Genomic DNA, 15,546 nt, shown 5'->3' on the forward strand with positions numbered 1-15,546 from the left:
CCCAGAAAGCTGACAGGATGAAGCTTCTGCTATTGCTGCCTAAGCTTCCTCCCAATGCCAACCTGGGGATGCCAGAGATGTCTACATGGATATGAAAACTGCCTCCCCTACACTCTATCCCAAAATGCTGCAATCAAAGGACTCCTGACATTCGGTCCTAAGTTTTTCAGAAAATTAATGCAGCCTAGCACAACCAGTGCAAGGGAGAGTGAGGGCCAAGAGAAAAGAGAAACAGGCTTGTGGGCAAGGGGGCCTGACAAGCTCTGGAGAAAATGCTGGGGACAGACTGGTTAGGGATCACATGGAGAAGAGGGAGGAGAGGGTAAGGACTGGAACTATTAGCATTGAGAGCTAAATAGGCACCTCCAATGTATAAACAAACTAAGATACTAGTGACTGTATATTAATGTGGGGTCAACTACATAGACACCTTCTAAGCACCATAATTAATGACTTCAAGCAGCTCTCCATTAAAGGGCACCCAAAATATACATTCAATCCACAAAAGGAGAATCTGGGGCAGAGAATAGAGATCTTGAGGCCAGTGTACATGTGTGAATCTAGGTTTAAGGGACCAGCAGTGAAGCAACCAGACTAGTGTGTGAAGACCCAAGACTAGCATGACAGACTGGATCCTGCTTTTCCCCCCAGAGTTTCTTGGGGGCTCTACAAAGTCTAGCTCCCCACTTCCTCTCCGGGCCTGGGGAGGCCCTAACAACATTAACTCAAGCAATCTAAAGGGGAATCGTTCTCCCAGCCCCCATCTCTGCCAGCCACATTTGAAGGTCCACGAGGCCAGAGCCTTAGGAATCTCCTTAGAAGCAGGAGGGAGGGGAGAGTGGAGAGGGAACTTGCTAGAGAAGTCTTGCAGAGAAGACCAGGGAGCAAAATCTACCAGGTCCATCGCACGCCTATGGACACTTAGGCCTTTAATAAAGTTCAGAATGTCCAGAGCTTGCATGTCATTAAAACCAAGAGCTGGGATATCTCTACCAAGTTTTTTTCTTCTTCAAACCACCCCTTACTGTTGCTCTTCATCCTTTGTGAAACACACTTAACCAGAATCTGGACTTTAGAAACTGCCTCCTCTAAAGAGATGGACTTAATTTATGCAAAACAAAATTAGAATACTCTAGAAAGGATTTCATGATAGCCAGGATTGGTAAATGCTAGATACACACACACACACACACACACACACACACACACACACACTCACATACACTCACACACAGAACCCAAACAGGAAAAGGAAAGCGTTCTCTTGACTGCTATTTCTTTTCCTGTGGGATTGATCTGCCAACGATGTGTCGTACATCAGGGATCAAAATATAGTCTCTCTAACCCTTAGCTCTAAGAGGGAGATAACTGTTTCCCTTCCCCAGTCATGGCAAAAATTGTGAAGAAATATTCCAAACCTTGTAAGTAAGCACCTCACATGCAGATTCCTAGTTTGCTATCTGCTACCACAAGGCTTCCTTCTACTGTAGATTTCAAACTCTCTGAACCTGTCCATGTCCATTCTTGGACTCCCCCTGTAAACCCAGCCCAGGGAGAAGGGGGAAGGAAAGTATCCCAAGGGAGGAGAAGACAGAGCCTTATTCTCTGGGATAAGAGAAGAGAGTTACACAGGACAAGAAACCCTGGGGGGGAAAAAGAAAGAAGTATAGGAAGGAAGGAAGGATAGGAAGGAAAGAGGGAAGGAAGGAAGGGAGGGAGGGAGGAAGAAAGAAAGAGGAGGGGAGAAAGGGAGGAAAGAAGAAGGGAGGAAGGAGGAAGGAAGAGAGAGAGAAGGAAAGGGAAAGAGAAAGGGAAAGAGAAAGAAAATAAAGTTAATATGTTATATTATATAGAAATTAATAGAGTGTATCCATAAACTTGGAATCTCATAGTTATCTATGAGAAGGAGGATAGAAACAGAGATGGAGAATAAAAACTTCCTTCAGAGGGAAGGAAATAAGAGATTTAGAGGCTGGGGGTGCAAAAAGCCTGAGAAACAGAAGGTGGATATGTTTAGCAAGTTTGGAGAGAATGAGCTAAGAAGATATCAAGGAAGGAGATAGTATGGTTTAAAATGCCTAAGCAGTTAGATTTATACATCTTTACACCTGCATGCAGTTCTTTTGCATAAATCTCATGTTATTCTCAATAACAGGCTACAGAAGAAGGTACTAGTGCTGCTATTTTACAGATATGAAACTCAGGCCCAGAGTGGTTAAGTTACTTGCCTCAAGTCACAGAGCTGGGAAGGGAGGAACAAAGAATCAAAGGACTGCACTGTGGAGCCCCCTCCTGGAGGTCCTGCTCTGGGAAACAGCCAGGATTGGGGCCTGTTGTGTGAGGGGGAAGTTACTCCCCAGAGGACAAGAGACCTGTCTCCTGGGCTTTTCTCAGCATGTTCTTCCCAGGAGAGCTTGGCCAAGTTGAGGCCTCATCTGGGAAGTGGGGAAGTCATACATTACTCTCTGAACATGAAAAGCTAAACCAGATCATTGATTGCAGCTCTTTGATCTTTAAAACACAGAATTCAGTCCATGGAAGATAGCCATGTGGAGGATAGCCAGGACAAAGTTCTCAAAGCCTCCAGCTTCCCATTACCCTTCTCCACATCCAGTCCTGTCTCCCTTTCCCTCTTTCTGTCTCCTGACCTCCAGAGGACTCTTTCCCACCTATCTAGACCCCAGCAGTTGTCTCTCCCTGGCCATGGCTCACCAGCCTATGCAGTCCAGGCTCAGTCAGCCTCACAGCATATGAGGACACATCAAGGCCATGGAGTCAGCCTGAGCTTCCCAGCATCTTGTCTACCAAGCTCAGGGTCTCCGTGGAACTACAACCAACCAACCAACACACACACACACACACACACACACACACACACACACACACATCCCTACACTTTCCCTCCTTAAATGTATCAAAGGTTCACACTCCCTACCCCATGATCAGGCCTTTACTGAGAGTTCTGACTTATCTGATCCTCTCCTTTTTATTTTCCTGCTCCTTAATAAATAAATGAGTTTCATGCACTTTGTCTCCTAGGAAACCTTCTGGAGTTCTGTATCTTCCTCCATATTCCCTTCTTTACTCTCCCACCATCTGAGTCATGGTGCCTGGTCCAGTTGCCCTTGAACAACTCAGCTCACAAACATTTGCAAGGGAGGGCCCATAGTACTGTTCCTCTCTCTGCTGTGGCTCTCAGACTCATATCACCATCTGTCCAGAGCTCCTGCAGGACAGGGCCCCTGCTCCTTCCTCCGGGTCTTCCTCAGTGCCCAATAAACACAGAAGGTAGAGTGTGTGACTCACTGATTCTGCTCCTTTGGAGAAAGAAGGAACTGAGCAAGAAACCCAAGAGGGACATCATCTGAGCCTACATTGCCTGTGAGGTTTAGTGTCAGGGAAGCAGGCAGCTGGAGGGAGTCCATCTCTAGTGGGACAGTGCTTTCCTTTAGAATCCCAGGACACCTTCACCTATATGTCTTTATGTCTGCTTGTTATTCACAGAGAAGAGAGGAGGAAGTGGGTCAGAGGCTCCAGAAGTCCTGTCTGCAGGTGAGAGTATTTCAAGGCTGTACTCCCAGACCCTTTGCAACCCCAGCAGACACAGGCCCATGATGCAAGGACTGAGGGCAGCCAGTGCTGCCTCCACAAGATGAAGGCAGGCTGGACTTTGGGCAGCCTCCATCCTCCCTAGATTTGAACTTTCTGTCATCTAGTGCACAATTCACATGGTTTCCTGTGTTCTGTGGTTCAGTCCAGTCCCCACCCTCCCTTCCTGTCCACACTCACGGGTATTTCCTGTGTTCAGACCTTAGAGCACTTATTAGGCTCAACCATTTGAAGTTCCTGATAGTTGCTTGGTTTTGGCTTCTTCAGTCTATTACTTTATTTCTTCTCTCTTCTAAACATTGTTTTGACACAGGCTAAGCAGACAGGTGAGCATACAGAGGAAAAGCAAATAATAAGAGCTAAAATTTATTAAGCACATACTATGTGCCAAGTATGTTGCATTCTTACCACAGCACTAATTCTCACTGCAGTCCCAAAAATTATTTCTTGCAACCCTTAAATTATTTCCCACCTTTTACAGGTGAGTGAGTCCAGATAAAGAGGCTACATGGGGAGGGACAGGGCTGGGATTTCATCTCAGCCCAAGACCTGCTGCTTCACCACTGTCCCCCACACCCAGGGGAGTCCTGGCAGAGACTGGGAGCCAGAAGGTGATGCCTACAGCTTCACAATAGGAAGGAGGGAGAAGAAACAGATCAAATTGGAACTCTGGAGGGGCCAGAAGAGCCCCATGGAAGATGCAGAGGCAAAGCCCAGGGTCCAGACCTGAAACCAAGTGAGAGAAGAGCCAGTATAGTAAAAGCCAGGACAGAAACAACATTATGGCAGAGATGGGAATGGGGGTTGTAGGAACTCAGGGGCAGGGCACAAGAAGAGGAAGGAGGACCTGTAGGGGGAGGGTGACTTGGAAGAAGGAGGCTACAAGTACAAGAGTCGAGGACAGCAAGGAGGGACTGATAGCAGTGGCAATGGGGTGGGGGGAGAGAAAGCTCAATCTGCCCAAGTATGAAAATCCTGAGTTAGGGAGGGACCTGCGGAAGAGATGCAGGACTGAGGTAGATAGAGGAACCCAGGGTTAGAGGCAGCTTGTGCAGAAGAGGAGCCAGGGCCTCAGTGAGGAGGAGAAAATGTTGGAGGAAGATTGAAGGAGGGAAGGAAGGTGTGCAGGGGAGCACACACAGACACACACACCAAGGCATTTGTCTCGTCATTGGCTCCAAGACCAAGATCTGAGACAGCATTCCTGGCCTTAATACCCCAATCACTGGTAGGTGTTTGGAGGGGGTGGAACAAAGGGCCTCAAGGCTCAGGGGAGTGGAGGAGAGAGGGAGGTCATGAGCCTGTCCCCGGCAGGCCTGTGTATGCCTGAGAGTGTGTGTGTGCATGTGAGTCACTTGCTCCAAGGGGCAGTTTGTGCCTGCAGGACTCTGTGTCTGTCTTCTGGCCCTTTGCCTCTTCATGTGTGTTTCTCCCCAGCAGCTAAAGTCTGTGATTGGTTTACACTGTTTTGAGTCTCTCTAGACAAAGCACTTTGCTCTTTTGCTATTTGCCTCCTTGTCAAGACCTCAGGGAGGGCAGAGGGAGCCAGTGGAGGGAGAGAGACAGAATGTGATGCTTGGGCAGCCAGGACTTCGTGAAGGCCCCACTCCTCCTGCAGACACATGCTTGCACACTCACATACACCCACATACACAACACACACCCTTGCACACATGCTGGCCTCCATAGCATATAGTCAAATAAAATACACAACATGCAACCAAGATACCATTCACTCATGACCACATGGATACACACAAATGAACAAAGACACTCAGACATACCAACATGCCAATCACACACACAGATGTAAAAGATAAGAGCCTGGGGCACAAAGTCACCTGGATGTACATCTAAACCCCCAACACACACATACACACACACACATACACACATACACATAAGACATGACAACTTGGGTATGCACTTCTCCAGACAAGACAATTGTACACACACACATCACTGCCTAGCACATCTCTGGTGCCCTCCAATGGGCCCCAATACTTACTCTAGCAAATTCAGAACACCCACCCTGGTCATAAGATCTGCCTTTCTCCATAGAGCTTAATGCTAGTTCCCCAATCTGACTATTTATTCCAGGCCAACAAAGCTGTCTCTTGCCTGCCTATGGTTAGCTCATCCTGCTTCAGAAGCAACAGAGAGAGATTCTCTTTCTCTTTTCCTCTTCCATCCCATGTCCTATTGGCTTTCTCCTTCTACACTCCACCCCTGAGTCCCTTCCTACAGGCAGCCTTCCCTGATAAGCCAACTGGCCCTGATATTGAATTGCTCTTGTCCTTTGTACTTGGTGGTCTGTGCTGGGTGAGTGTCACCAGGTTACTTTGCATATCAGTTGGCAGGGAGGGGACTTTGAGCTCTGCAAAGACAGGACCATTTGATCAAATATTTCAGGCAAATGCCAGGCCTCATCCTCCAGTACCAGGCTGGGAATTCTCCTGGGAGCACTACTACCTGGTTTAACAAACAGAAAAATTAATCTGGGCTCCAGCACCCACCAGGAATGTCTCCTCTGACACATGCTGCAAGCATCTCCTTCACATTGAGCTTTCAGAGCCATTCACCTGGTTTTTAACTGGAAATACTGCTTCCCAGCTGGGGCTTCACTGTATTCTCCAGTCTCACAGGAAAAAAAAAAAAAAAAAAAACTTGGCAGTTTTTGAAAATCAGATCCACCCCAAAGGACGAACATGTTCCCCTGGTGGGGTGCTCAGAGCTGTACTGCAGGCTGGGAAGGTGATCCCCACAGAGATGCCAGGTGACCAGACACCTGCAGCAGCAGTTGTAAGAATTCCTGTGAAGATATAGCATGGAATTGGTTCATTGTACTTAAAACAAGAGAGACACGATCAGCCTAAAAAGCACTCACTGACCATCATCCCACCTCCCCACAGGGCTGTTTCAGCCCAGCCCAGCCTCTCTGGGGAGACAGGTGTCCTGCTTGCTACCCCCTCCCTCCTCATCTGTTTATCAACAGCCTCTCTCTCCCTGCCCTGCTGGGAGCCATTTCTGAAATAAGGCAGGTTTGCAAGGCCTCCCACCGTCAGATGGTCAGAGGGTAACTGGCAGCTAACCCCATTCAACCCCCACTCAATTTCTGCTTAAGCACCAACCCCCAAAGTGCCTGACTGACTATTATCAGGAGTGACTTACCTTCTTATGCTAAAAATATGTGAATTGTACCTTGTGCAAAAAACTTATTACAGGATTTTCTTCTTTTGTGATTATAGGAGCAAATGTTACATTTCCTGAGAAAACCTGTTTTTCTCCACGCCCCCCCTCCCAAAAACAGGCTATTGACTCCTGCTCACAAAGACTTAACTCTTGCCTTTGCTATACTAAAAACTTTGCCTTGTATTTAAATGCTAAGGATCCCTTCCTTTCCCATATGATAAACATCTATTCACCTACTTCAATCTCTATTGGTAAAGATTATGCCGGAGTCTTCCACCAATCTAGGTTCTGGGAAATTTTTACATACCAAAGAATTTGTGATCAGAAATCATTGTCTAAGGCAATTGCCCCTTCTGTTTTGTACCACATAGATTTTTTTTTCAATAAATAAAGCTGACTCTCAGTTAGGGCAGAGACGCTTGCCTAGTGAGCGGGAAGAAAGCCGAGGCTCTCTCACTCCTTTTCGCTGACACCGTCCATCCTCCAGGGAGCCCTGGACCTGTTGGAGCTGGACTCCGGCAACTCTTCTTTCACAAGAGTCTCATTTTTTTTTTAATGTTTGTTTTTCTATTTTTGAGAGAAAGAGACAAAATGCAAGCAGGGGAGGATCAGAGAGAAAGGGAGACACAGAATCTGAAGCAGGGTCCAGTTTCTTAGCCATCAGCACAGAGCCCAATATGGGGCTTAAACTCCCAAGGCATGAGATCATGACCTGAGCTGAAGTCAGACAATTAACTGACTGAGCCATCCAGGTGTGCCATAAAAGTCTCATTCCTTCATGACTCCTGAAGATCTGTATAGTCTAGAATTACTGTCCAATTTATTTTCCAGTTCACCTGTTTCTCCTTTATGTCCTAAATTGCTTGATAGGCATCCTCCTCCAGGAAGTGTTTCTTGACCAATACCTCTTTCTCAATTTCTACTCATACCTTTCCTTCCACAGTAATGATACCTCAATCCCTATCCAGTTACTAATTCCTCCTATTTCAGTTCATCTTTCTTACCATTTGAGGTATAAATTATTTCTCTTCAAAGACTCTTAGACGGTCTCTCAAGAATTTGGGAACATTCTCTCAAAAAAAGGATCTAAAGGAGCCTGCCCCTAGCAGGCTTCCCTAGAATCACCTCCTCCCTATTAGGAAGAGAAGAAATTCCCCAAGTCACAAAGTAGTTTCCTATCCTTCCTTCCAGGGCAGGCCTCATACATAAATACACTAGAAAAACACTTCTATTCCAACCATAAAACTCTGACTGCTTCAAAAAAGATGCCTGGTGTACTCAAGCTGGAGCCAGTCTCCTCTTCAAAGATTCCATGGAGTCAGGTAGATTAGTTTGAGGCTTCTATCAATTTCAGTATTTCACTCTTCTCCAAGTCCCAAGTCCCAAGTCCCATGAGTATGGATGGAGCAGGACCAGGAAAGATTATGTCAGGCACTGTCCTACCCCAGGGCTGTATTTTACCTGTTGCTCTTTGAATGATCAATACTGTTATTACTGTTGGGTCTATAGGAAGGGGAGAAACTACTCCTTGCCCAGAGCAAGATTCCATTCTGATGGAACAGACAAGACAGTTCCAGAATTCAGGCAGAGCCACACAAAAGTAAAACTAGATGTTCCTGGGTACAATCTAGATGCTGGGTACAGATCCACATACAGTTCTAGATATAGTTCTGGATGGAAAGAAATGCTGCTTGTCAAGAGAACCTCCCAGAAGATAGTTTTAAAGGACTAGCACAGTGCTAACCAGAAAGGAAAAGGAATTTCTGTACGAAAGAAATATGTAAGGCTCAATTCAATTTAACATGAATTATTAAATGTTCCTTATGTACCTGGTCCCAGGCTGATGCTCTGGGGGAGTGAACAAGGTACACTCCTTACCTATGATCTACAATCAGGAACAAAGTGAAGAAAATAAAGACACACAGACAACTGTGGTATTTTATTTTTTTATTTCATCTTTACTGAGGTATGACTGACATATAAAATTTAAGATATTTAAAGTACACATTGTGGTTATCTCATATACATACACATGGTGAAATGACTCTCTATGAATTGCCCCCATGATAGGATTAACAATGGTATTTTAATCTAAATGTTTCATTAAATGAAGTTAAGTGTTCAAAGAGCACCTTTGTATCCTTCACTTCATGTTTACATTTGGAGCCTTAGTTTTCAATGTGTGTTCCCTGAACCAGCAGCATCAGCATTATGTGGGAACTTGTTATAACTACACGTTGTGGGACACACTCAGACCTACCGAATTACAAATGCTGGAGACAGGGCTCAACAATGTGTTTTCACAAGCCCTCTAGGTGAGATGATACCTTCAGTTGAGCTCCACTGAGCAGAGAACTATACCTGGCCTCACTCCACCACCAATATCTCTCACTGTGACTTTGATTAGTGACTTGAAGAGACAGCAATAACCATGTCCACCTCAGCCTCTTCTAGTTTTTTGATGGTTTTCTTTTTTATCCAGGGCCAACTGACCAGGGGACACTTGCATTCCAACCAATTTAAAAATTACATCTGGTGAGATGTGGGGGTTGCTTAGCACTACTTCCATGAGGAGTAAATCTAATTTAGTGATGTGGGATTAGCAAGGCAATTGGGCTGCAGATCAAAAGCTGACAGTTTAATTATTAGTCTCTATGTGATGATTATCAATTATTTCCAAACATAGGAGTGAGAAATGGAGTGTTATTTATTGGACCATTATAGATCCAACAATGGGTTGTAGTGAAAAGGGGGCAGGATGCATGTTCAGCTTGCCTATAGTAGAGACCTAGCTGAGAGAATGAGACAGAAGAACCAGAGGAAATCCTAGAATTTTTAAAGTGATTTTTAGAAATGAGAGGTTCTGACCTCTCAAGTTACAGATAGATAAGCAGAACATTGAGTGAACTGGGAGGCTTGCTCAAGGTCACATGACTAGTTCGTGGGGAATACAAAACCAGAACCCAGGACACCTGACTAACAGCTGCACTCTTTCTAAGCAGGAGTACCAAAGCCAACAAGAGTAGAGAAACTTTCAATGCAGAGATTGCCAAGTAGAAGAACCAACCACAGGGATTTTCAGCATGGGTAGCAGGCTCAAAGCCAAAGTGCTTTGTCCTCAGAGGAAAGCTCTGCCTCCAGTCCACCTGTGCATGTTCTGGTGGCCCCTCTCAGAGCCAAGGCTCAAGCTGCACAGCCTTCTCAGAGTGCTCTGAACACTGCTTCAGGCTGCACAGCCTTCTCAGTGTGCTCTGAACACTGCTTCATTTTCCTTTGCTTTTCCTAGTGTTGTTTTCATTGCCTACAATCTCTCCCTGCTGCCCATGTGTGGCAAAATTCTATCTGTCCCTGGAGAGAGCTAACTCAAATGTCATTCCTCTAAAAAGTCTGCCTGATTTCACCAATCTAGCCTCACCACTGAGCCATCCACAGATGACCATCCTCCACTCTGAATCCCCAGGACACTTTATCTGAATATTATTTATTATGGCAACACTTTCTGCTTTGTGTTACAGGTATTCTTTACCCCTTGTATTAGAATATAAACCCCTTAAGGGCAGGGGCCATATTTTTTTTATCTCTCTTTTTTTTATTCTAGTTTTTTTATTGAAGTATAATAAACATATAATATCATTATATTCTTCTCAGTGTACTATATAATGATTCAATGATTTCACACATTTCTCAGTGCTCATCATGATAAGTATACCCTTAATTACTTTTATCTACTTCACCTATCCTTGAACCCAGTTCACTCTGACAACTGTTTCTTCCCTACATTTTGGAGTATAGGGTTGTTTTTATTATTTGTCTCATTTTTTTCATTGTGTTATTTCTTAAATTACCATAAGAGTGGAATCATACGGTATTTGTCTTTCTCTGACTAACTTATTTCACTTAGTGTTATACCCACTAGGTCCATACATGTTGCTACAAATAGTAAGATTCCATTCTTTTTTATGACTGAGCAATATCCCATTGTGGATGGATAGATAGATAGATAGATAATTACATCTTTATTCATTAGCAAGGAACACTTGGGTTGCTTCCATATCCTGGTTATTGTAAATAATGCTTCAAAAAACATAGGGGTATATATATCTTTTTGAATTCATGCTATGCCCTGAAAAGGAAACCATAAAAAAAAAAAAAGGCAACCTACTGAATAGGAGAAGATATTTGCAAATGACATATCCAATCAGAGTTTTAATACCCAAAATACAGAAAGATCTTATATAACTCAACACCAAAAAAACTCAAATAATCCAATTTTTAAAAATGTGCAGAAGAACTGAATAGAAATTTTTCCAAAGAAGACATGCAGATGGCCAACAAACACTTGGAAGGAAAGATGTTCACTATCACTAATCATCAGGGAAATATAATTAACACTACAATGAGATATCACTTTAAGCCTGTCAGAATGGCTAACATCAGAAAGATAAGATAGGCAAGTATTGTTTAGGATATGGAGAAAAAGGAATCCTCAGTATTGTTAGTGGGAATGTCAATTGATGCAGCACTATGGAAAACAGTATGCAGGTTCCCCCCAAAAATTAAAAATAAAATCGCCTATTGACCCAGTAATTCTTCTGTTTTTTTTTTTTTAAATAATATCTATACACAGTGTGGAGCTTAAACTCATGACCCTGAGATAAAGAGTTCATGTTGTACTGACTGAGCCAGTCAGGTTCCCCACAGCTACTGGATATTTAACCAAGGAAAACAAAAACACTTTTTCTAATTTCTTTTAATAATAATTGAGAGCCAGTAAGCAGCTACAGACTCAATTCAAAAGTAGACAAGTAAAAATAAAACACATACAATAAAAGAGCAAAGATACATCCTTCATTCCATAATACACACTGAGTTATAATAGTGTTCACCCACCAACATCCCTTTGGAGGCCTAGCTTTCCATGCAGTCAAGAGTGCTCTCCAATATTGTGCAGGGGGACAAGACTGCATTCAGGTGTGATAATGTCAAACCAAATATGTACTGGAACTGCTAAGTTCAAGGTTTACAGTGTCCGTCCTAAGTTAAGTGGGGTTAGAGACCAGGCTGTACTGGATTCCATAGGCAAAGTAGAAAGCAAACCCAATCAGCATCCAGATACCAAATAGGGCCCAGGTGGCAGCTGTCATCTGCACCATGAGGCAAACATTCATGAAAATGCTCAGTAGTGGAAGAAGAGGAAGAGCAAAGACCTTAAAGGGAAGGGGACTGGAGTTCTGTGGCTGTCTCCAGATGACCCCAGTGATCCCAGCGATGAGCACCAGGAGCAGCACAACCACTGAAATCCACACTGGGTATCCAGAAAGCAGAACTGGCCACTGGGTCAGCACCAGGCAAAGAAGAATAATCAGCAGAACAAGCAGTGAGGAACAAACACGAACAACCCAGCCAGAGAGTGGAGTGGGGGTGGGGCTGCCTGGAACAAACAGTCTCTGTAGAGTCAGCATCTCTGCTGCAGGTCTATTCTCCTCCTGCACCTCTGCTTCATTTCCCTCTTTCTTTGCCTCAGGCTGATATCTGAGGATGAGAACAGAAGTAGCAACCAGGGAGTGAGATATCAGGGATCCAACTGACCTGAGGTCCAGGAGATCAATGAGCCCAAAGAAAACTGCCATGATTGCTGTAATAATGCTCAAGATCACAGTGGTCATGATAAGGATGAATGGGTGGGAACCGATTCCTTCAAGGACAGGGAACAGGAGACCATCCTGTCCCATCCTGCGTAACACCCGACGTATGGGAAACATAAAGCCCAAGAGCCTGGCAGCAACAATACACAGGAATGCAAAAGCTAAGAAATAGTAGGCAGGGGCCCAGCCAATATGGAGTAATGCCTGAGGCAAGGTGTTCCCAGGTCGAAGCCTGTAGTAAGGCACCATAAGTGTAAGTGCTGCAGAGACACCAAAATACACCAAAAAGCAGATGAACAGTGAAATCACAATGCCCATGGGGATGGAATGCCTGGGATTCTGGGCTTCTTTGACTTTGTCAAAAATACTGCTGAAACCTATATATGCATAAAAACAGGTAGCTGCTCCACGGAGGATCCCCTCAAAGCCAAAAGGGACAAATCCTCCAGAGCCCAGAGGGCCCAAGCTTGAGGTGTCATTGAGTCCAGCCATTAAGAAGTCCTCTTCTGTGAGCTTCCAGTTGTGCAGGTCCCCCTTAATGAAGCCAGAGATGATGACAAAACTGAGAACCAAAAGTTTCACCAATGTGGCCAGTTTCGTAACTGGGAAAAACCAAACATACCTCAGATTCCGGAATTCTATGAGCAAAAACACAAGAGCCACAACAAAGATATCTATATAGTCTGTAAGGACACGAGGAACATGTGGTGAGATGCTCTCACGCAGGGTCTGAGAGATCTTGTTTCCACGCAGGTTGTCAAAAGCTAATATACATGCACGGGCCACAATGGCTTTATCACCAACATGGGAGAGGATGAGGGTCCAGCCAGTGATGAAAGCCCAGAGTTCACCTATAGCAACAAAGCTGTAGAGATATGCAGAGCCAGAATAGGGAATCTGGACAGCAAACTCTGCATAGCACAGCCCAGCCAACACAGAAGACAGTCCAGCCACCAAAAAGCAGATCACAATGGCTGGTCCTGCTTGATTTCTGGCCACCTCACCAGCCAGGACATATATACCTATACCCACTGTGCGGCCCATAACCCGAGCCACTAAATCTAGAGTGCTCAGGCTTCTCTGTAAGTCACTCGTCACCAGTTCCTCCAGTGTAAGTTTGCGCACCAGCTTTTGAACAAATCTACGAAGTACTGGATGCAGCATTCTAGCTGGCATTGAAGAGGATTCAAGGATCAGAGAGCTGCAGCAAGCCCAGGAAGCAGAGTCTGGGATTAAGTTCAGTGAAGCTGAGTGAAGTCAAGTACACTTGGGGCTGCTGATGTCCATTGCTCAGGCTTCAAAGCTGCTGCTTTGTATTTCATCTGGCCTTCATTACACCTAAATAAACAATAAATATTTACTAAAAGTGGTGTTCAACCAACCAACTGTAGCTCAGAAATCCAATGTCACCTGTTGCAGCCCAAGTATCACTGAAATTGAAAAATCAACCCTGTTTCCTCCTCTGAAACAGTGGGAAATATCTCCAAACATTCCCCTTTATTGCATACCATGTGATACAATCCCTTTACATTCATCTAAGTCATATAGCTTCATGTACTAATTAAGCTGTAAGACAACAGGGCATGGCTGTATTGTGCAATAATTCACACACAGGATGACTGCGTGGTGCTTGGGAATAAGGTACGACACATTAATTCATGGGCTAGAGGACCTCATAGAAATTACAGAACCATTTAAAAAAATTTTTAATGTTTATTATTTTTGAAAGAGAGAGACACAGAGTGTGAGCAGGGGAGGGTCATAGAGAGAGGGAGACACAGAATCAGAAGCAGGCTCCAGGCTCTGAGCTGCCAACACAGAGCCTGACACGGGACTCAAACCCACGAATCGTGAGATCATGACCTGAGCCAAAGTTGGACGCTTACCTGACTGAGGCCACTCAGGAGCCCCAGAACCATTTTTTAAAATAATATTTGAATTTGAAATACAAGTATTGGTTCCGCTGTCTTAAAACTCTTTGCCCCCAAATCAGTACCCAAAGTCAGAGGTCAATTTGGTCCCCTTTCTCCCTATTCTGCATCATCCATTTAGCTGTACTGATGAAGAGTATGTACAGTCCTACCCTTTCCTCTACCTATCTACACCAACAGTGGTGCTGTGAAAATAAAAGAGAGAGAAGCGGGCAGGGCCTTCATAACTACCTGCAATAATGAGGAAACTGTCTGGTGAGGAAACACTGGAGAAATGGGTATAGCAGCCAATCTAGGGTCCATTACTAAGAATGGAGAAGAGACAGAAATGTCACTTTATGAATTCCAACATTCAATAAACCTCATCCAAAGCAACCAGGAAAAATTTACTGTCCACAGTAATGAATGTGATGGGTAGGGAGAAAAGAAGTAGTTAACCTAGCTTAGTAGCTCATGACCAAAACAATTCCTTCTGTCTTCTCCCTCTCTGGGTTCCAGGAGATGAGAACTCACTTCTACAGTCTCCTCCCTGGCCACCCTGTGTTCTGTAAACACCCTACACCATCTGTGATGTAGCTGCAGCTGCCTGGAGACATTGCCTTGCTATGAGACTTGTATTAAAACACTCACTTGTAACTACCTATTAATTTTTCACAATGGGTATTGTTAACTCCCTCAAACCATGGTCTCAATATACCAAATATATTTTCTTAATAAAGGAACTGACATTGAGTTCCTCCTTCCTCCTCCTCACCTGCTGCTATCAAATGTCCCCTTATCAAGGGGAGCAAGGCTTTGGATGAAAAGTTCACAGCAATGCCCCAGAAATGAAAAGTGGAGAACTGAGAAAGCAAAGTCATGTAGCCCTCACTCTCCTCCCTACTCAGGCTCCTATTTTGAGAGAATTTTAGGAAATGTTGTCAGTGGTTTTAAAAGATAGAAAGATTAGAGGTGGAATTTAAGGAAGGGTATTAAGCAGGCTGTGTTGTAGCTTATGGGCAAGTAATAAATTGTATCATGTATCTTGAATGTATCATAGATAAGCTGCTATATAATGATCACCACTTCAGATAGCTGTGAAATTAGGTGATTAACTAGTTGTTACATAACCTTCTAATTTCTGTATAAGTCTAATTACATGAAATAGAAGTTGGGGTTTTGATTTTTTA

At 44.2% G+C, this 15,546-nt stretch overlaps 1 pseudogene; it reads right to left on the bottom strand.

Moving 5' to 3' along the window:
• Positions 1 to 11,840: 11,840 nt before the first annotated feature.
• Positions 11,841 to 13,610, bottom strand: LOC115305275 (annotated as a pseudogene).
• Between the last annotated feature and the right edge of the window lie 1,936 nt (positions 13,611 to 15,546).

The sequence above is a fragment of the Suricata suricatta genome, chromosome 10, assembly GCF_006229205.1.
Source record: "Suricata suricatta isolate VVHF042 chromosome 10, meerkat_22Aug2017_6uvM2_HiC, whole genome shotgun sequence".
Taxonomy (NCBI): Eukaryota; Metazoa; Chordata; class Mammalia; order Carnivora; family Herpestidae; genus Suricata; species Suricata suricatta.